Source organism: Gigantopelta aegis, chromosome 6 (assembly GCF_016097555.1).
Source record: "Gigantopelta aegis isolate Gae_Host chromosome 6, Gae_host_genome, whole genome shotgun sequence".
In the NCBI taxonomy this organism is placed as follows: Eukaryota; Metazoa; Mollusca; class Gastropoda; order Neomphalida; family Peltospiridae; genus Gigantopelta; species Gigantopelta aegis.
Window position 1 is genome coordinate 55,760,287 of NC_054704.1, and position 18,879 is coordinate 55,779,165.

Genomic DNA, 18,879 nt, shown 5'->3' on the forward strand with positions numbered 1-18,879 from the left:
CTTTTATATACACCATCCCACAGACAAGTTACCATATATCACGGCCTTTGATATACCAGTCGTGGTGATGGAACGAGAAATAGCCCAATCGGTTCACAGACGGGGATCGATCCTAGACCGACCGCGCATCAAGCGAGCGTTTTACCACTGGGCTTAAAGGTCCCGCTCCATAAAAGATGCATTTAATTTGCTACACAGTGGCGTCTTTGGATCCGCTCCTGAATAAAACATGAGTGGTTCCTTCCTTCCTAATAGGGAAACCTAATTCATGCGCGTGTGCAGGAAATTGTGTAAGGGGAGGGGGTCTAGGTCTTATTACAAAATTCCGTGTTTGTTCTCACCAGTTGTTTATTGAACACGGTAGATATTATGGTATTGAAAGGTCGCAACGAAAATGTCAGATGTATAATCAGAATGATATAGAGGATGAATATCACTTTATTTTGAAATGTCCATTGCACATGCAACTACGTTCAATATACATATATTAAGAAATACTACTGGCGCAAACCATCTGTGTTTAAACTTGTGCAATTATTGTCTGTTCAAAACAGAAAAGAATTATGTAATATTGGTAAATATCTTAAAAATGCATTATATTTACGTTCTCAACATATTTAAATGGACATTCCTGAGTTTGCTGCAATTGTTAAGATGCTATCGACTAACAGAGACTTTTTAACGATTGTAATTACATATCAAATATATTTTTATGCATAAAATATTAGTGGCTGCATATTAAACGTGTTTCTGATCGTTCTAATATTTGTACTAGGTTAAATTTCATTTTATTTCCTAAAATCCAGTTTGGGCTTCTTATAAATATTAAGACGACCAGAAACGCATTGAATATACAGACACTGATATTCTAAACAAGAAAATATATTTAATATGTAAGTTTAATCGTAGAAATATTTTATTTTTCGGAAACATCTTACAATGCAGCAAACTCGGGAATGTCCCTTTAATTGTCCATCCTCCAATTATGCACCACTTGTCAAATGTTATTAATTGGTATATAAAATGTATGCCTATGAGCCGGAAGGCTTAAAACTAATAAACTATACTATACTAGACAGTGGCGAGAACATTTTTTATGGGAGTCGGGTCGAGCTTCCCCGGAAAATACATATAAAAAAGAAAAGGTTGCATTGTGCAGGGATATTTCGACCCCCATTCAACTTCAACTCATATACACATTCTGCACTCAGTATATATATAAAAAGAGTTAAACATTTGTTTTGTTTAATGACACTACTAGAGCACATTCATTTATTAATCATCGCCTATTGGATGTCAAACATTTGGCAATTATGACATATAGACTTAGATAAAAAAAACACGCTACAGTTTCCCATGTGTAGCAAGGGATATTTTATATGCACCATCCCACAGACAGGCCTTTGATATACCAGCCGTGATGCGGTGCCTGAAACGAGAACACTCAATATCAACACACTGCAACGTTTTCTCTTCTTTTTCATCTACCTGGGGAATTCATCCATTTACATTCCGCACTTAGTGTTTAAATAGTGCATACACGCCTTGTGAGGGTGAAGGGTCAGCTTCAGCAAGGCCGTAAAACACCTTTAGAGGTTTTAGACACTGCCAGCCACTTAAGCTTGCTAAAATTGCACTTGTAAAATTATGACTTTGATCTGTGAACTTTTTGTCAGGTCATTTAATAGAACTTTTAATAATAAAATATATGTTAGTCATATTATTTTGTCATGTTAATTTTTATACTTAGGGACCATATATGGAGTGTTCCACTTTTAATTCAAGATGTCACCTTTTTATAATATAGGCAAACTGAGAGTAGGCAACCTTGGTTGTAGGCAAAATGGGTGTGCGCAAAGTGGGTTGTAGGCAGAATGGGGGGGACCCCCCCCCCCCCCCCTCCCTCAGTACGGGAAATCCAGTTCAACTAGCGACAGGTCTGTTTATATCACTTCGACTTATTTTTGTGCTTATATCTAATTAAGGTTCAAACACACTGTCCTGGGCACACATCTCAGCTATCTGGGCTGTCTGTGTAAGACAATGGGTTAGTAATTTAGTTGTTATTTGTTAGTGAGAGAGAGAGAGAGAGAGAGAGAGAGAGAGAGAGAGAGAGAGAGAGAGAGAGAGAGAGAGAATAGGGTGCAGTGGTCTTACACTTTCCCACTGAGTCGTTAAAACTCGCTCTCGGTGGGAGTCGGTATGTCAGCTGCGAACCCAGTACCTACCAGCCTTATGTCCGATGGCTTAACCACGACACCAACGAGCCTGGTGGCCTGTTTATGAGCAGCGATCGCCGACACACACTGCGTATCAAACCATGCTGCGCTAGACGTGGTGCATGGACATTGATCTTTAATGATCGACGGTTACCGGTTGTTTATGACAGCGAAACTGTTCTGCACGGGCGCGGGTTCGATATTATTACCTGCAACGTAAACAACTGCTATACATTAGATAAGAAACACGCTGACATGTTTGACAGATTTTCAGACACGGAAGGGCGGCACTAATGCAATACAGATTTATGACTAGTTTATATTAAAAACAATTCTTTGTCTACCGGTTCGCTGGTTGACGGATTGGGAGATATTAGTTAATGGTGAGATCTGGTTTCGCTTGACTAGACAGCCTAACCGGTATTCAGCCGAGACTAATAACATTTCACAATTACGATCTGCAGTTGCAGTTGGGCTTTAAATAGAGAAACATCCGATCCATTTTATTTAAGATGGCTAAAATAAACATAACACACATTGTAGCTCTTGCTGATCTTTGTGGGCATGTTAGTACGTATGCATGTACGAGGGGCAGTCAAACTGTTTGTAGAACTAAAACCGGCCTCGGTGTCGTGGTTAAGCCATCGGACATAAGGCTGGTAGGTACAGGGTTCGCAGCGCGTAACCGGCTCCCACCCAGAGCTAGTTTTAACGACTCAGTGTGTAGGTGTAAGACCACTACACCCTCTTGTCTCGCACTAACCACTAACAATTAACCCACTGTCCTGGACAGACAGCCCAGATAGCTAAATCAGATCAGAACCCCTCGGCAGACCCATTAGGGTTTTCTGGTCCCACCAGTAGCTTACGACGACTGATAAATTAAAGGTCGTTATATATGCTGTCCTGGTTATGGGAAAAATACATATAAAGGATCACTTGCTGCTAATCGAAACATGTAACTATGAATCACATGTTTGACATCCAATGGCCGATGATTAGTAGTGTGGTATACCGGCATCGGTGGCGTCGTGGCAGGCCATCGGTCTACAGGCTGGTAGGTACTGGGTTCGGATCCCAGTCGAGGCATGGGATTTTTAATCCAGATACCGACTCCAAACCCTGAGTGAGTGCTCCGCAAGGCTCAGTGGGTAGGTGTAAACCACTTGCACCGACCAGTGATCCATAACTGGTTCAACAAAGGCCATGGTTTGTGCTATCCTGCCTGTGGGAAGCGCAAATAAAAGATCCCTTGCTGCCAATCGGAAGAGTAGCCCATGTAGTGGCGACAGCGGGTTTCCTCTCAAAGTATGTGTGGTCCTTAACCATATGTCTGACGCCATATAACCGTAAATAAAATGTGTTGAGTGCGTCGTTAAATAAAACACTTCTTTCTTTCTCTAAAGACTATGAATCACATGTTTGACATCCAATGGCCGATGATTAGTAGTGTGGATAAACATCCCCGACCCCCCAACAAACCCAAACAACAACAACAACAACAACAACAAAAAACAATAACAACCCCAAACAACCCCTTTAACGTGTAGTTTTCCTTTCCTATAGACAGTCTTTAGACTATAGTATTTTCAGTCAGCCGTTTTTCGCTAAACAACAGCAAATTATTTTGACTGATTAGGATTACTGTGTAGCGTAAAAACCAGCCTAGCAAACGTTAGCGACAAATAGCTGGCGAACCTATCCCTAGTGTTTGTTGAATTGTCGTATGTTAACATTAATTGTCACTCGATCCTCATACAAAGTTTGTTTTGTTTAATGGCATCACTAAAGCACATTCATGTCAAACATTTAGTCATTGTCACGCGTAGTCAGAGGAAACGCACATTTTTTTTCCATTAGCAGCAAAGGATCTTTTATGTACAGTTACACGCACGTGACAGCCCGTACCACGGCCTTTTCTACAATTATTAGGATGAGTAACAGCCCAATCAGAGAATCAGTCCACCGACGGGATTCGATCCTTCAATCCAAACACCTGAGGCGAGCGCTTTACCGATTGAGCTATATTCTGGCCCCAGATCCCTAGACTTGTTTATTTCTAACAATACAAAATAACAATAGAATTTCTTAAACTGACTGCGTTCTCCTGTGCATAATTATGTAATAGTAGTCACGGTGGTGCTAAATTTGACTAGTATTTGAACAAAATATTGACATATTAAAGACACATTTCACAGTATTTACCAATGTAATATATTTTCATGAACATAATTTTATGAATGTTTTAAAAATCACGTTATTTAATATCATTCTTACATAGTTAATAATAATAATAATAATAATAATAATAATAATAATAATTATTATTATTATTATTATTATGTTAGATGAGTTCATACACGCTCGCTATTTTATATTCAAATCTAGGTTTGAAATCATTATAGGACTCCACGAAATCCTGGACGCATTACTGCTATATTTTTAGATTTTGTTCCAGCGGATTAAACATGCGTCTTAATATATCAATGTCTCGACTGTTCAAACTGAGTGGTGTGACTTTAATCTTGAAGACGTGAAAGATATTAGGTCCGAAATGCTACGCATATTAATATTGTGATTTTATGGTATTACCACTTTGTGAAAATAAATGATTATTTTTTTTTGCTTCTGATTTCATTCCTCGCAATTTATCTTATAAAGACTTCGTCTTTGTCAATACGTAATTGTTAAGCAGAAGACGTTTTTTTCTTCTTCTTTTTACGAGATAGACTTTGGAAAAAATGATAAATGAGCTAAACATTTTTACTCCGTCCGCGTTCGCGCGGTTCGCTCCGAAATTAATTCCGTATTTTTATTTTCTATCACGGTTCTCATTTTGAGAGTAGGAAAGACCGGCCGTTAAGGCCATGATGAAGATGTCGTCCAATTTCCTCAACACTTCTGATGAACATTTCTCCCTGTTGATGCATAGCAAATGTCAATATTACTGCGCCAACACTAACCAAGGTAGCCGCGCAGAGGAAGTTCATTTTCTCTCAAACGATCTCGGGGTATGCCGGTTAATGGGAAACGGTTCACGGGACAGTTATACTGAGATATTGCGCGACATCGCCGTTAGTTTGCGGCTAATTTCCGAAACACGCGACACTGAATACTCGTCAGTGTCATCATATCCATATATCGGTGGTCAGAGACAGTTATGGGCGATCTGATACACTACGATTTCAGCAGAATCCCCCCCCCCCCCCCACACACACCTTCCCATTCTCTCCTGTGCATTCCATCTTATTTCTTCAGCTCCTCTAATCTTTCAACTTCTTTCGCTGTTCACCACCACATCTAGTCCTTGTCTCTCCAACCGTGACAGGTGCATGTCTTAGGTGGCTATAAGTGCCACACACCTACCCTTTCCCCATCAGCTTTAGTTGTTGGGCTTGGTCTGACCACTTCCGAGAGTGTTCAGTTGTTACTTTTGGCATTGTTTAGAGAAACCTGTAAACCATCTGTGGATTTCAGGAGAATGCTCGTCCACTTGGCAAAACTCGCACGCACCTCCATTTCGTGTGTAACTCTTATAGTATAATGAATCGACTTGGTAATATGTACCGCCGCATGTTAATGTATGTAAGAATGTGTGATATTTCAAAATGCTTATTATAAAGTCTAATTTCTGCATAAATTGAATAAACACTTTAGTCTTAAACAAAACAATAATATTTATCCAAAACCGCAAACTACAAATAAACACAATCCAAACGAAAGTAGGTTCAAAATAGTAGAAGAACCAGCAGTCCAAAACATTTTAAAACCCAGTTGAAACAAATAAACAAAAATGTCTGCACTTCTGCCAAGGCGTGACAAGTGTTTTTCCACCCGAAAATAACGAGCTCCCCAACACTAGGCCTTCACATGAAATTACTGGCTACAAGTCTAAAGCTAATCCTAACCCTAATGTTCAAAGTGAACAGATAATTGAGATCTGGTATTTTATCTGCAATGAAATTACATTGCAGCTGCATAGCCAGTCTGGATGGTGTAGTTGCTAAGCTGGTAGGTACTGGGTTCGCATTGCGGTACCATCTGTCAATCAAGAGGAGTTTTAACTACTCAATGCGGAGGTGTACGACCAGTACGTCGACTCCCCTTCACGAATCACTAACAATTAACAATTAACAATTAACAACTGTCCTAGGCCCAATTTTACGAAGCCATCTTAGCACTAAGATCGCCTTAACTACAACGGGGCCCTGTACAGACAAATTGCTGCAGCGTGTGACCAGGACAGCGTGTTTTAAACTTAATTGGATTGACGCTAAAACTATTGAAAAAGTAAAACATTTCGTGTATTAATTTTTACAGATTTGCACTATTTATGTTCCAGTAGCCGAACGCGCGATTCTGTTGATGTTAGCGGTTTGGGTGGGCAAGCAGTCAAGATAGGACGAGGCATCTCTGTTGGTGTTAGCGGTTTGGGTGGGCAAGAGGTCAAGAGAGAATGGGGGATCTCTGTTGGTGTTAGCGGTTTGGGTGGGCAAGAGGTCAAGAGAGAATGGCGGATCTCTGTTGGTGTTATCGGTTTGGGTGGGCAAGAGGTCAAGAGAGAATGGGGGATCTCTGTTGGTGTTAGCGGTTTGGGTGGGCAAGAGGTCAAGAGAGAATGGGGGATCTCCACTGTACTGCACTCAACAAATTAAAAAGAACTACAACAAAACAAACAAATAAAAAACAACAAACGCAATTTAAAATATTCCAGAATGGAACTTTAGGGCATCTACAAATACAAAATACTCAGTGAGGAACAGGTCCCTAATCGTTGTAATATGGACGTACGGGTCGTTATTTGCCAGTATCAAACATTATATAAAATATGCATTTACTATGTTTTCCATATTGAGGTATTTTGTTTGATGCCGAGAAGCTGTAAAACTAATACAAGTAAGCAGCTTGGACTTGAAGAAAGGCACTTTAAAGACGCGTTACTAAGACTAGTTGTTAACAAACGCCCAAAAATGTGATAGCGGGTGCATACGACAGCAAAAAACCCACCAAAAAACAAACAAACAACAACAAAAATAAAAATAAAAAGCATACCCCCCCCAACAACAACACCCCCCCCCCCCCCCCCCCCCCTCCAACCTAACAACCTTGTACATGTATAAAACAAATGCTGGCTAAAGATCAGTGCTTACCTTGTATAGATCCTGCAAGCGTTACTTCGCTCAATATACATGTATAATTACATTAAGGGCCGGATACAGTGGTTTAGGACCTGGTAAGTAAACAAAACACTGTTAGCTCAAACAAAGTACAATATGACCGTAATCTGAATGATTCATTTGCATACTGAACACGTTTTTATCAAGGCCAAGATCCTTCATTCACCTGGTTAGTATCAGCACACGGTTTCTCATACCATTACAATTATTTCTCATGCCCACACACAATAACTTATTTTACTACTGTATATACAAAACCAAATACCACATCAATACTATATACTACTCAAAAGAATTTAAGGGTCAAAAATTTATAACCAAAAAAGTTTCAGAGTGTATTAGATTGATGATGTAAACTACACCAAAAATTTAATTTATTGTTCCATATTTACAAAAAACCACAAATAAACGTCACTGTATACAATAAAGTCACATGACATGCTGTCAAAGTTGAAGGTTGTCAAACATGGATTTTACACATTAGAACATTCGTTTAATAGTGTGTGAATCCACCCCTGGCGCGAATACACTCGACACATCGTTGCCTCATGCTGTTGATCAGACGTCTGAACAACTCTTGGGGAATGGCCTGCCACTCTGCCATAAGAAGTTGACCCAGATCATGAAGGTTGACCGGAGGGGCATGGTTATCCCGAACTCTCCTGCCTAATTCGTCCCAGGCGTGCTCTATTGGGGCCAAGTCAGGCGAATATGCTGGCCAATCCATCCTGGCGATACCTTGTTGTCTGAGAAAGTCCGTTACCACCCTGGCGCGGTGGGATCTGGCATTGTCATCCTGCAGAACTGCCCCGCCGCCAATCTGCTGAAGGCCTGGGAGAACCAACGGCCGGATAATCTCATTCAGATAGTGGATTCCATTCAGATTGCCATCCACCACATAGAGGGGGGTCCTGTGGTGGATAGAGATGCCGCCCCACACCATGACGCTGCCACCACCGAACCGGTGACGTTGTCTAACGTTAACGTCAGCGAAGCGCTCCTCAGGATGACTGTAGACACGAACCCGACCGTCGTTGAACTGGAGACTAAACCTGGACTCATCAGTGAACATCACTCGACCCCACTGAACACGTTGCCACCGCAGATGAAGCGTGCACCAGTGACGTCTGGCCGTTCTGTGACGTGGTAGGAGTGGTGGTTGAACAGCCTGGCGACGACAGCGTAGATTATTGGCTCTCAGACGATTGCGTATGGTTTGATCAGACACTCGAGTTCCAGTCGCAGTCCGCAGATTGTCACGTAATCGGCGTGCAGTGGTTGTGCGTTGACGTAGAGCCATATTGGTGATGTAGCGGTCCTCTCTATTTGTAGTGCTTCGGGGTCTTCCCGAACGTGGACGATTTCGAACAGAATTCGTTGCTTGGTACCGTTGCCACAGTCGGCCAACGACACTCTGACTGACACCAAGTCTCAGACCAACATTTCTTTGCGTATTACCATCCCGAAGCCAAGCAATAGCCCTTCCTCGATCTTCGATAGTCAGTTAACATCGTACCATTGTCGAGTTTGGAGTGTGCACCGTACACGAACGCAAGCTCCAATTATACGGAAATTCAGCATTGGGAACATGGAATACACATGCAAAGCGTGCAAATGAAGCGCTTTGTGAAAAAGCAAGTTATGGGCACTTAGCAGACCTTTCGCTTTCGCCCTAATTTACGTGCAAATGTAAGCATGTTTTCGCCATTATAACTAGTCGACAGTGTCAATAACAGTGGATTTTAATTCATTTATGGGTTGCTTAGACTCACTTTCGTCAAAATGGAACAATACCATGCGTGACATTATGGTCTAGCTAATATAATTGACATTCAGAAAATAATGTCGAAAATATCGTCTGACCCTTAAATTCTTTTGAGTAGGTTGGATGAATACCACAAATCAAACACAATAGACGACAAAAGCAACATAATTATGTTACAAAAGCTGTTACATGCAATTTTCTATCAACATAACACAATATATGTTAGTGCTTCTACAATCCAACACCCTTAAAGTAAAATGTTTAGATATATAACAGTAATTATCTTTTACCATGCTAGTTTCCTCATATTATTATTGTCATTCTAATTTTAGGGAAGCCCCACACATTATTAAAGGGACATTCCTGAGTTTGCTGCAATTTTAAAGATGTTATCGACTAACAGAGACTTTTTAACGACTGTAATTATATATCAAATATTTTTTTTTTGTATAAAATATTAGTGGCCACATAATAAACCTGTTTCTGATCGTTCTAATATTTGTACTAGGTTAAATTTCATTTTATTTCCTAAAATATATTATTTTCGTACGTACGGAATTATTTGAAGACAAAATCCAGTTTGGGCTTCTTAAAAATATTAAGACGACCAGAAACACACTGAATATACAGACACTGATATTCTAAACAAGAAAATATATGTAATATGTAAGTTTAATTGTAGAAATATTTTATTAGTCGGAAACATCTTACAATGCAGCAAACTCAGGAATGTCCCTTTAATACGTAATAGGGAGGTGTTGTATTATCGACATACAGTTGTATTATTATTATTTTATTTTTTTACAGATGTATTATAATTCAAATGGTAAAGAAGCATTCTGGGAGTACTGCTAAAGCAATATATGTCCCTTACAGGGCCCAACACATTTTCGTATCTCCTACATTCAAGCGCCATAACTCTGTGAAAAATTGATATATTGTCATGAAAGTCAAACTTGATAGATCTGCAACAATATACGATAAAGCTATATACAGAATTTCAGTCCAATATCTTGAGGCATTGTAAAAAAACCCAACAACAAAACAACCCAACAACATTAAACTCATCCCGAAAACTATATGTGGGACAGACGGACGGACAGACAGACAGACAGAAGGGCGGAGATAACACCTATAGTGTCATCCTGTTGGATCGGTAGGTGACTAACAATAAATATTACAATACACCCTACATATACTCGGTAATTTTCATATTTCAATTTCGTTGTCAGTTGGAAACTCCGATCTAATAGATTCGACAGGTTTTCTTATCCGTGTTTGTAGATGTAGACAAACACGGAAGGGCCTGATATTATTAAATAAGGTTAAATACACTGAAGTGATTAATATATTTCATGTTTTAAATAACAAACCTCAACTTGTATCAGCTATTATTAAACAAGGTTAAATAGACTGAAGTGATCAATATATCTCATGTTTTAAATAACAAACCTCAACTTGTATCGGCTATTATTAAACAAGGTTAAATAGACTGAAGTGATCAATATATTTCATGTTTTAAATAACAAACCTCAACTTGTATCGGCTATTATTAAACAAGGTTAAATAGACTGAAGTGATCAATATATTTCATGTTTTAAATAACAAACCTCAACTTGTATCGGCTATTATTAAACAAGTTTAAATAGACTGAAGTGATCAATATATCTCATGTTTTAAATAACAAACCTCAATTTGTATCAGCTATTATTAAATATAGATGTGTTAAATAACAAACTTCAACTTGCATCAGATATTATTAAACAAGTTTAAATAGACTGAAGTGATCCATATATCTCATGTTTTAAATAACAAACCTCAACTTGTATCAGGTATTATTAAATAGAGATGTGTTAAATAACAAACTTGTGTCAGCTATTATTAAACAAGGTTAAATAGACTGAAGTGATTAATATATTTCATGTTTTAAATAACAAACTTCAACTTGTATCAGATATTATTAAAGTGATCCATATATATTTCATGTTTTCAATAAAAAAACCCACTTCAACTTGTATCAGATATTATTAAATACGCTTAAACACACTGAAGTGATCCATATATTTCATGTTTTAAATAACAAACGTCTTCTTGTATTAAGTAGGTTTTAAAAAAATTCTTACAAGTTGACGCTACTGTAAATATATTATATACGATATATCGTGGTACAGGGAACCCATATCGCGATATTATAACGCTTGGTCGTAGCGTGATCTGGACATGGGGGTGGGTGGGGTGGAATGTGAATCTAGTGGACCCCTGAATAGCCTGATACTACACTGTACAAATTGTTTTTAGTATTAGCGTGTTGGTTCGTCCGAATCCACCCTCCACCCCCACCCCCCACCCCCGTCACGATACAAAAATTATCACAATGCTCATCCCTAGTACCTGCCACACTGACAGATGTCATGTAGTTCAAATTACGCAAATTTACAGGCCAGCCGAAACAACCACGCTCGTAGAATTATATGGTGTGTGTGTGTGTGTGTGTGTGTGTGTGTGTGTGTGTGTGTGTGCAGGGCGACCAACCTAATGGAAATATTTTTCCGGAATTTTCGGATATTTTTATTTTTATGCGCGCGAACGCCCTTTACAAAACAGAATTTAAAGCGTGCGAAAACGCCATTTTCATAAAAGTAATTTTAAACAGCGCGAAAAATGTCATGTTTGACATATATTTGCAAAATGACAATACAAAATGAGTATATAATTATTTATATGTGAATTGGAACTTCCTCATAAAAAAGACCCTTTGACCACCCACGCACGCACCAAAAATCATCAATAAGTTCACACAAAAACCTCTTAAAAACCCACTTTATTAGCAAATATTGTATTACAGTTTAAGACTCACACCTACAGATTAACAATAAAGTGACAAACAAACTTGGGACCAATGTTATTTTTATGTAGGTACATTGCCAAATTTGCACTATTACATCATATGCTTGTAGTGGGGTCGAACTAATTTGAGGCGAAGTAGTTCGGGGACGAAACCACTACCGACATTAAGACTGGCTACCGTTCTGCATTACGCTTACATTACTATTAGAGTAACACTTTTGGGGTGCCAGTGTAAAGAAAAAATCGCATCATTGTTCAACTTACTTGAATAAAATAACATCGGTAGGCATATTAATGTCATGGATACGTCATAGATTGGTGGTGGCCAAACATTATTTAGTCAAATGTTACATGTGAAGGCCAGTGGAAAGAAGACAATTGTGGGTTCGGTTTCTTTTGTTTTTATACGACCGTAGCGTTCTTCTGTTATATATTCATGTTTTCATCCACAGTGGCAAAATTACATGCATCGCCATTGCCCCGATGCCAGCCCCGTAGGAACAGAGGTCTATTATATTTAAAATATATTTAAAATTAATACATAAAATATTCGAGTATAAAAAATAAGAAAGAATTTTTTTATATACCCTTGACATTTTGATTGGTCGGCTGTTAACAAAGGACACACGCCTTGGTAATGGCACAAAACTAAACAAAACGGAGCTCAGGTTGAAATGGGTGATAAAAATATTTAATTCTAAGAATGTAGAATGTAATAAGAATTAGTTTCTTAAAAAGAAAGCATCAGTTCCTGAATTCCGAGTACGTGATGAATATTCCAGATTTTCCGGAAAATTTCGGAAAGTCGGTCGGTCTGGTGTGCGTGCGTGCGTGCGTGCGTGCGTGCGTGTATAATTGTGGAGGGCACAGCCTTTAGTATTGAGGGAAACAGTCAGATTTTAATATTTATGTACGTGTGTTAACAATTTCAAGGCATACAACTGGGCCGAACTGGCTGCTCCTAGGTGATGACATATAGCCAATGAAAAACTATCGATTAGACTGTGGCGTACAGTTAACCTGACATTCATGTGTCTGTGGCGCGTAAGCCAGCTACACGTGCAACGGCTGTAAATAACGGTTTTAGTCGAAAAAGATGTTAAAATTGGCTTAAAACGTGATTTTTGAGGATATGTAAGAAACAGAATAATACATTCGTGTCCGTTAGATACCATTTATCTCATAACTCGTTGTTTAAAAACGTATCAAACTCGCTTTCGCTCGTTAGATATATTTTTAAAACAACTCGTTGTGAGATAAATGGTATCTAACGGCTACTCATGATTATTCTCTATGAGTAGAACAAAGATACGCACAGCCCCACCCCCACTCCCCCGGTCCCTACGGGCCTGACAACACTTTCTGACACATACTTAGCCAGCAGCAGACATGGCAGTATTCAGTGATTTATCTGAAGTTGATCCGGTGAGATGGTTTTTGTGTACTGCTGCCCAAAGTTGGTTGCTCGACATCGATTAGTAATTCGCCATGACTGCTTGTAAAGTTACGTTTTTTATGTAAAATGCATGACATCAAGCATAATGACGGTCTGTCATGACAAATATAATGTATAGAACGTGATCAATGTTACTGAAACCAGCTCTACTGGTCTAAACCAGGCACGGCGGAGAAGTGTGTGTGTGTGTGTGTGTGTGTGTGTGTGTGGGGGGGGGGGGGGGGTTGCAAATAATTCTGAATAAAAAATATTATTGGTAGAACAAATCTTAAAGGGGCATTCCTGACTTTTCTGCATTGTAAGATGTTTCCGACTAATAAAACATTTTTACAATTAAATTTACATATCAAATATATTTCCTTGTTTAGAATATCAGTGTCTGTATATTTAATGTGTTTCTGGTCATCTTAATATTTGGATTTTGTCTTCAAATAATTTCGTGCGTTCGAAAACAAAATATTTTAGGAAATAAAATGAAATTTAACGTAGTACAAATATTAGCACGATCAGAAACACGTTTAATATACAGTCACTAATATTTTATGCAGACAAATATATTTGATATGTAATTACAGTCGCTAAAAATTTCTGTTCGTCGATAACATCAGCCAACTCAGGAATGTCCCTTTAAAGAAGAGATGAATTTTACTTTCACAATGCAGGAAATTGCATTTCAGGATATCTAGTTTTCAAAAGTGTACAGAGGAGCATACCCCTGAATCCCATAGATACTTTGCTTTGCATCCTCGATCTCAGTATAATTTTATAAAATTTAATAGTTTAAAAGAAAATAGGTTTGATGGGGGGGGGGGAGAGCATGATCCCCGTCCCCCCCCCCCCCCGACGCTACTTAAGGTCGAAAGGTCGAAAGCTTAGGCCTGTAGGACGACAATGTACGTTTTACCCTCCTATTCTATATAAATACAGATACAAATCGAGCTTATGCTCCCACTAAACTGTGCCCCCAGTCCCTCCACTAGAGATTGGTCAGATGTTCATACATCCCCCTCAAGTATACCTTTTTTCAATATAATTTCTCCCTGGGAGCATGACTCAACCGCCCTCCCACCCCCTAAACTTCGCTGGCCACAACCTAGACCCCCCTCCGTGCTACTAAAATCCTTGTACACGTTCCTGAATCCCTTGCTGCACTTCAAAGTAAGACTAGCCTATGTGTCAGTAGTTTGGTTTCGGATTCCAATTTTTTTTCTTTCGACCAGGTGTCGAAATAACCATTATACTAAACACCAAATTCCCCGTATATACAGACTGTACATAAAATACTAACCTTGACTTGTGAAACACTATACGCAGTTCCATACGTTTTTGGTGGTCGCCTTATTATGACGTCACAAACACGTACACGTGACGTTTACTTAGTAGCATAAATATTGTGGACATCTTTCTAGAACCTCCGGGATACTAATTAAATGTCAGTTTTGTTTTTGGATTTACTGCTGTAATTTTTTCCAAAAGGTAAGCACATTATTGTTATGTACCATATATCAGAAATATCAGCTGCATCTGAAGATTCCTATTCCAAATGTCCAGGTTCGAACTGACGTTTCAGGCGGGGATGCAGGATTTCTGAAGTGTGTGTGTGTGTGTGTGTGTGTGTGTAGTGTCGAAATGTGATGACAGTCTCTCCTTTTACACAGAACACGGTTTTCAAAAAGGAGGGGGGGGGGGGGGGGTCCGGGGATCACGATCGGGACGTAGCCCAGTGGTAAAGCTCTCGCTTGATGCGTGGTCGGTTTAGGATCGATCCTTGTCGGTGGGCCCATTGGGCTATTTCAGGTTCTAGACAGTGCAACACGACTGGTATATCAAAGACCGTGGTATGTGCTATCCTGTCTGTGGGGTGGTGAATATAAAAGCTGCCTTGCTATTAACGGAAAAATGTAGCGAGTTTTCACTTTAAGACAATGTCAGAATTACCAAATGTTGGTGTCGATTCAATGCAGAAAGACTACTAACAGGATATATTTTATTAGAACATTTAATTTTATTTGTAATGCTTGGACACTATTTTCCCGAATATTTTAACGACTGTGATAGAGGTGATGGTGGACCAAGGAATTCGTATAACAAGGGCGGGACGTAGATCAGTGGTACAGCGCTCGCCTGATGCGCGATCGATCTAGGATCGATTTCCGTCGGTTGGACCATTGGGCTATTTCTCGTTCCAGCCAGTGCTTCAAAAATGGTACACGTAACTAAGGCCGTGGTATGTACTACCCTGTCTGTGGGATGGTACATATAAAAGATCCCTTGCTGCTAATCGAAAAGAGTAGCCCACGAAGTGGCGGCAATGGGTTTCTTCTCTCAATATCTGTGTGGTCCTTAACCATATGTCCGACGCCATATAACCGTAAATAAACTATGTTGAGTGCGTCGTTAAATAAAACATTTCCTTCCTGCGTATAACAGAAATCGTTTCTGACTGCGGGTGTCATCTGAAAACTCAATTCTGTAGCGCCATACCCCTAAATTTCTGTCTGGCAGTTATAAACAGTTATGACAGTTATAAACTACATAAATGCTTTTAAATGATATTAAATGGATATATGTGAAGAAATCGTGAGATCAGTGTCAATTAAACAGGTATTCCAAAAAACCCAGTTTATAGCACGTGACATACCTTTGACAGGTCAGAATCCGATTAATATCTCTACAAAATCTTGCATCCTTTTAAAAAAATGTAATCTACATGCTTTCCACTATATTTGGACAAAAGGAATCGCTTTGAACCGAAAGTGCATAATTTGGGTTATTAATGTCGCTTAACAACTACGCTATTTTAATTTTTACATAGTTAAATAATATATCTATTTTTATTACTTTACAGTTATTCCTTTTTTTATGAATTAATGTTGAATTTGATTTTATTAAACATTTTTGCAGCTTTTTATCAAATTAATTACCATTAAATCGGTTTAACTGAGTTCTATTTCGTCCTTTGAGGTACACAACAGAAAACTATTTTTTTGTTGTTGTAAGAATGACTATCTGGCTAAATCAAAACAAAGGAATTAGGGCGAAAATGTTCCGATAATTTTTGGCCTGAGGAAGGAAAACAATGTAACAGAATTATTTTCTTCTGGGAACCCACCTAGAAAAAGGACACTCTAATTTTAGTCGATGTATTACTAAGTTTCTTTCTTTCTTTCTTTTTTTTTTTTTTTTTTTTTTTTGCGATTAATTTTTTTTTTTTTTTTAAATTAATATGTAGGTAAAAAGTGTATAATTATACCGTACACAATTATTTTATGTGGACCCGAAGGGGTGAAATGAATGTAGTTAACAGCAGACCTACACCGGACTTAACCTACATATGTTTTTAGACCTTGCAATATTATTCAATAACAGCCAGATCACAGATTACCTTTCATTGACTTTCCTTACATAGAACCGGCCTCGGTGGCGTCGTGGCAGGCCATCGGTCTACAGGCTGGTAGGTACTGGGTTCGGATCCCAGTCGAGGCATGGGATTTTTAATCCAGATACCGACTCCAAACCCTGAGTGAGTGCTCCGCAAGGCTCAATGTGCAGGTGTAAACCACTTGCACCGACCAGTGATCCATAACTGGTTCAACAAAGGCCATGGTTTGTGCTATCCTGCCTGTGGGAAGCGCAAATAAAAGATCCCTTGCTGCCAATCGGAAGAGTAGCCCATGTAGTGGCGACAGCGGGTTTCCTCTCAAAATCTGTGTGGTCCTTAACCATATGTCTGACGCCATATAACCGTAAATAAAATGTGTTGAGTGCGTCGTTAAATAAAACACTTCTTTCTTTCTTTCTTTCCTTACATAGAGTTAGAAACAAAAGAAACTACAGAAAGTTAAACATATGTTTCATAGCTTGATCTATACACAGAGATTCACAGCCCCCATCCCACCCCACACTTGATGTCGAAAATGTACGTTTTTTTGGTTGTTTGTTTGTTGTTGTTGTTGTTTTTGTTTTGGGGAAGGGGTTCCTACCTTATATAAAAAAAGATAACAATTTTGCTGGTTTCATCCCAACAGAGATTGCCCCCCCCCCTCCCCACACACACTCACTTCGGATATCGTTCCTACGGACCTGATTCAGATGGATGTTGGCCTTCATACGAAGCTGTATGATAAACTGAATGATTGAATGGATATTTAACGACACTCCAGCACAAACATAGAGATCGCCAATATTGGGTGTCAGACAAGGTAAGTACATCAATATGATGAATGCATAGCTTTCCGATAGTTAGTTTGCACTTACTGGTAGACAATATAAGGCCATTTGACAATATGACTCATCACTGGCTAAAATGATGTCTCAACATTTTAATGAAAACAATGGAACTTGATTGTGCTCATGGCGGGTTCCACCGGTGACGCAGGGGTAAGCTCACCTTTCAGGAACACCTGGTATCATCACTTGCATTTAAAGACCCCCGCCCCCCCCCCCCCCCCCCCCCCCCATTAGTTCGAAGTTGTTTTTGAGGCAGCAGTTACAACAACAAAAATCTGTGTTATAGGTCTGTTTGAGAGAGGGAGGGTCATAAACACAAGTTAAAGATTGTTTTTGAGGCAGCAATTACAACAAGAAATCTGTGTTACAGGTCTGTTTGAGAGAGGGAGGGTCATAAACACAAGTTAAAGATTGTTTTTGAGGCAGCAGTTACAACAAGAAATCTGTGTTACAGGTCTGTTTGAGAGAGGGAGGGTCATAAACACAAGTTAAAGATTGTTTTTGAGGCAGCAGTTACAACAAGAAATCTGTGTTACAGGTCTGTTTGAGAGAGGGAGGGTTATAAACACAAGTTAAAGATTGTTTTTGAGGCAGCAGTTACAACAAGAAATCTGTGTTACAGGTCTGTTTGAGAGAGGGAGGGTCATAAACACAAGTTAAAGATTGTTTTTGAGGCAGCAGTTACAACAAGAAATCTGTGTTACAGGTCTGTTTGAGAGAGGGAGGGTCATAAATTGTTTTTGAGGGGCATCAGTTTGAGAGAGAGGACAACACAAGTTAAAGATTGTTTTTGAGGCATCAGTTACAACAAGAAATCTGTGTTACAGGTCTGTTTGAGAGAGGGAGGGTCATAAACACAAGTTAAAGATTGTTTTTGAGGCAGCAGTTACAACAAGAAATCTGTGTTACAGGTCTGTTTGAGAGAGGGAGGGTCATAAACACAAGTTAAAGATTGTTTTTGAGGCATCAGTTACAACAAGAAATCTGTTTTACAGGTCTGTTTGAGAGAGGGAGGGTCATAAACACAAGTTAAAGATTGTTTTTGAGGCAGCAGTTACAACAAGAAATCTGTGTTACAGGTCTGTTTGAGAGAGGGAGGGTCATAAACACAAGTTAAAGATTGTTTTTGAGGCAGCAGTTACAACAAGAAATCTGTGTTACAGGTCTGTTTGAGAGAGGGAGGGT

The 18,879-nt window shown here is 39.1% G+C and overlaps 1 long non-coding RNA gene across 2 annotated transcripts in view; it reads right to left on the reverse strand.

Annotated features, from left to right (window-relative positions):
* The window catches only part of LOC121374040, a 68,951-nt gene extending 54,127 nt beyond the window's left edge, over positions 1-14,824 (reverse strand). Inside the window, exons 1-2 of one of the 2 annotated variants that reach the window (XR_005958178.1) lie at positions 14,753-14,824; positions 7,370-7,449 (exon numbers count right to left, since the gene is read on the reverse strand). This is a non-coding gene — a long non-coding RNA (uncharacterized LOC121374040). The remainder of the gene's footprint in view (positions 1-7,369; positions 7,450-14,752) is intronic. The other variant, XR_005958177.1, reaches the window with a different exon arrangement.
* Positions 14,825-18,879: the final 4,055 nt, after the last annotated feature.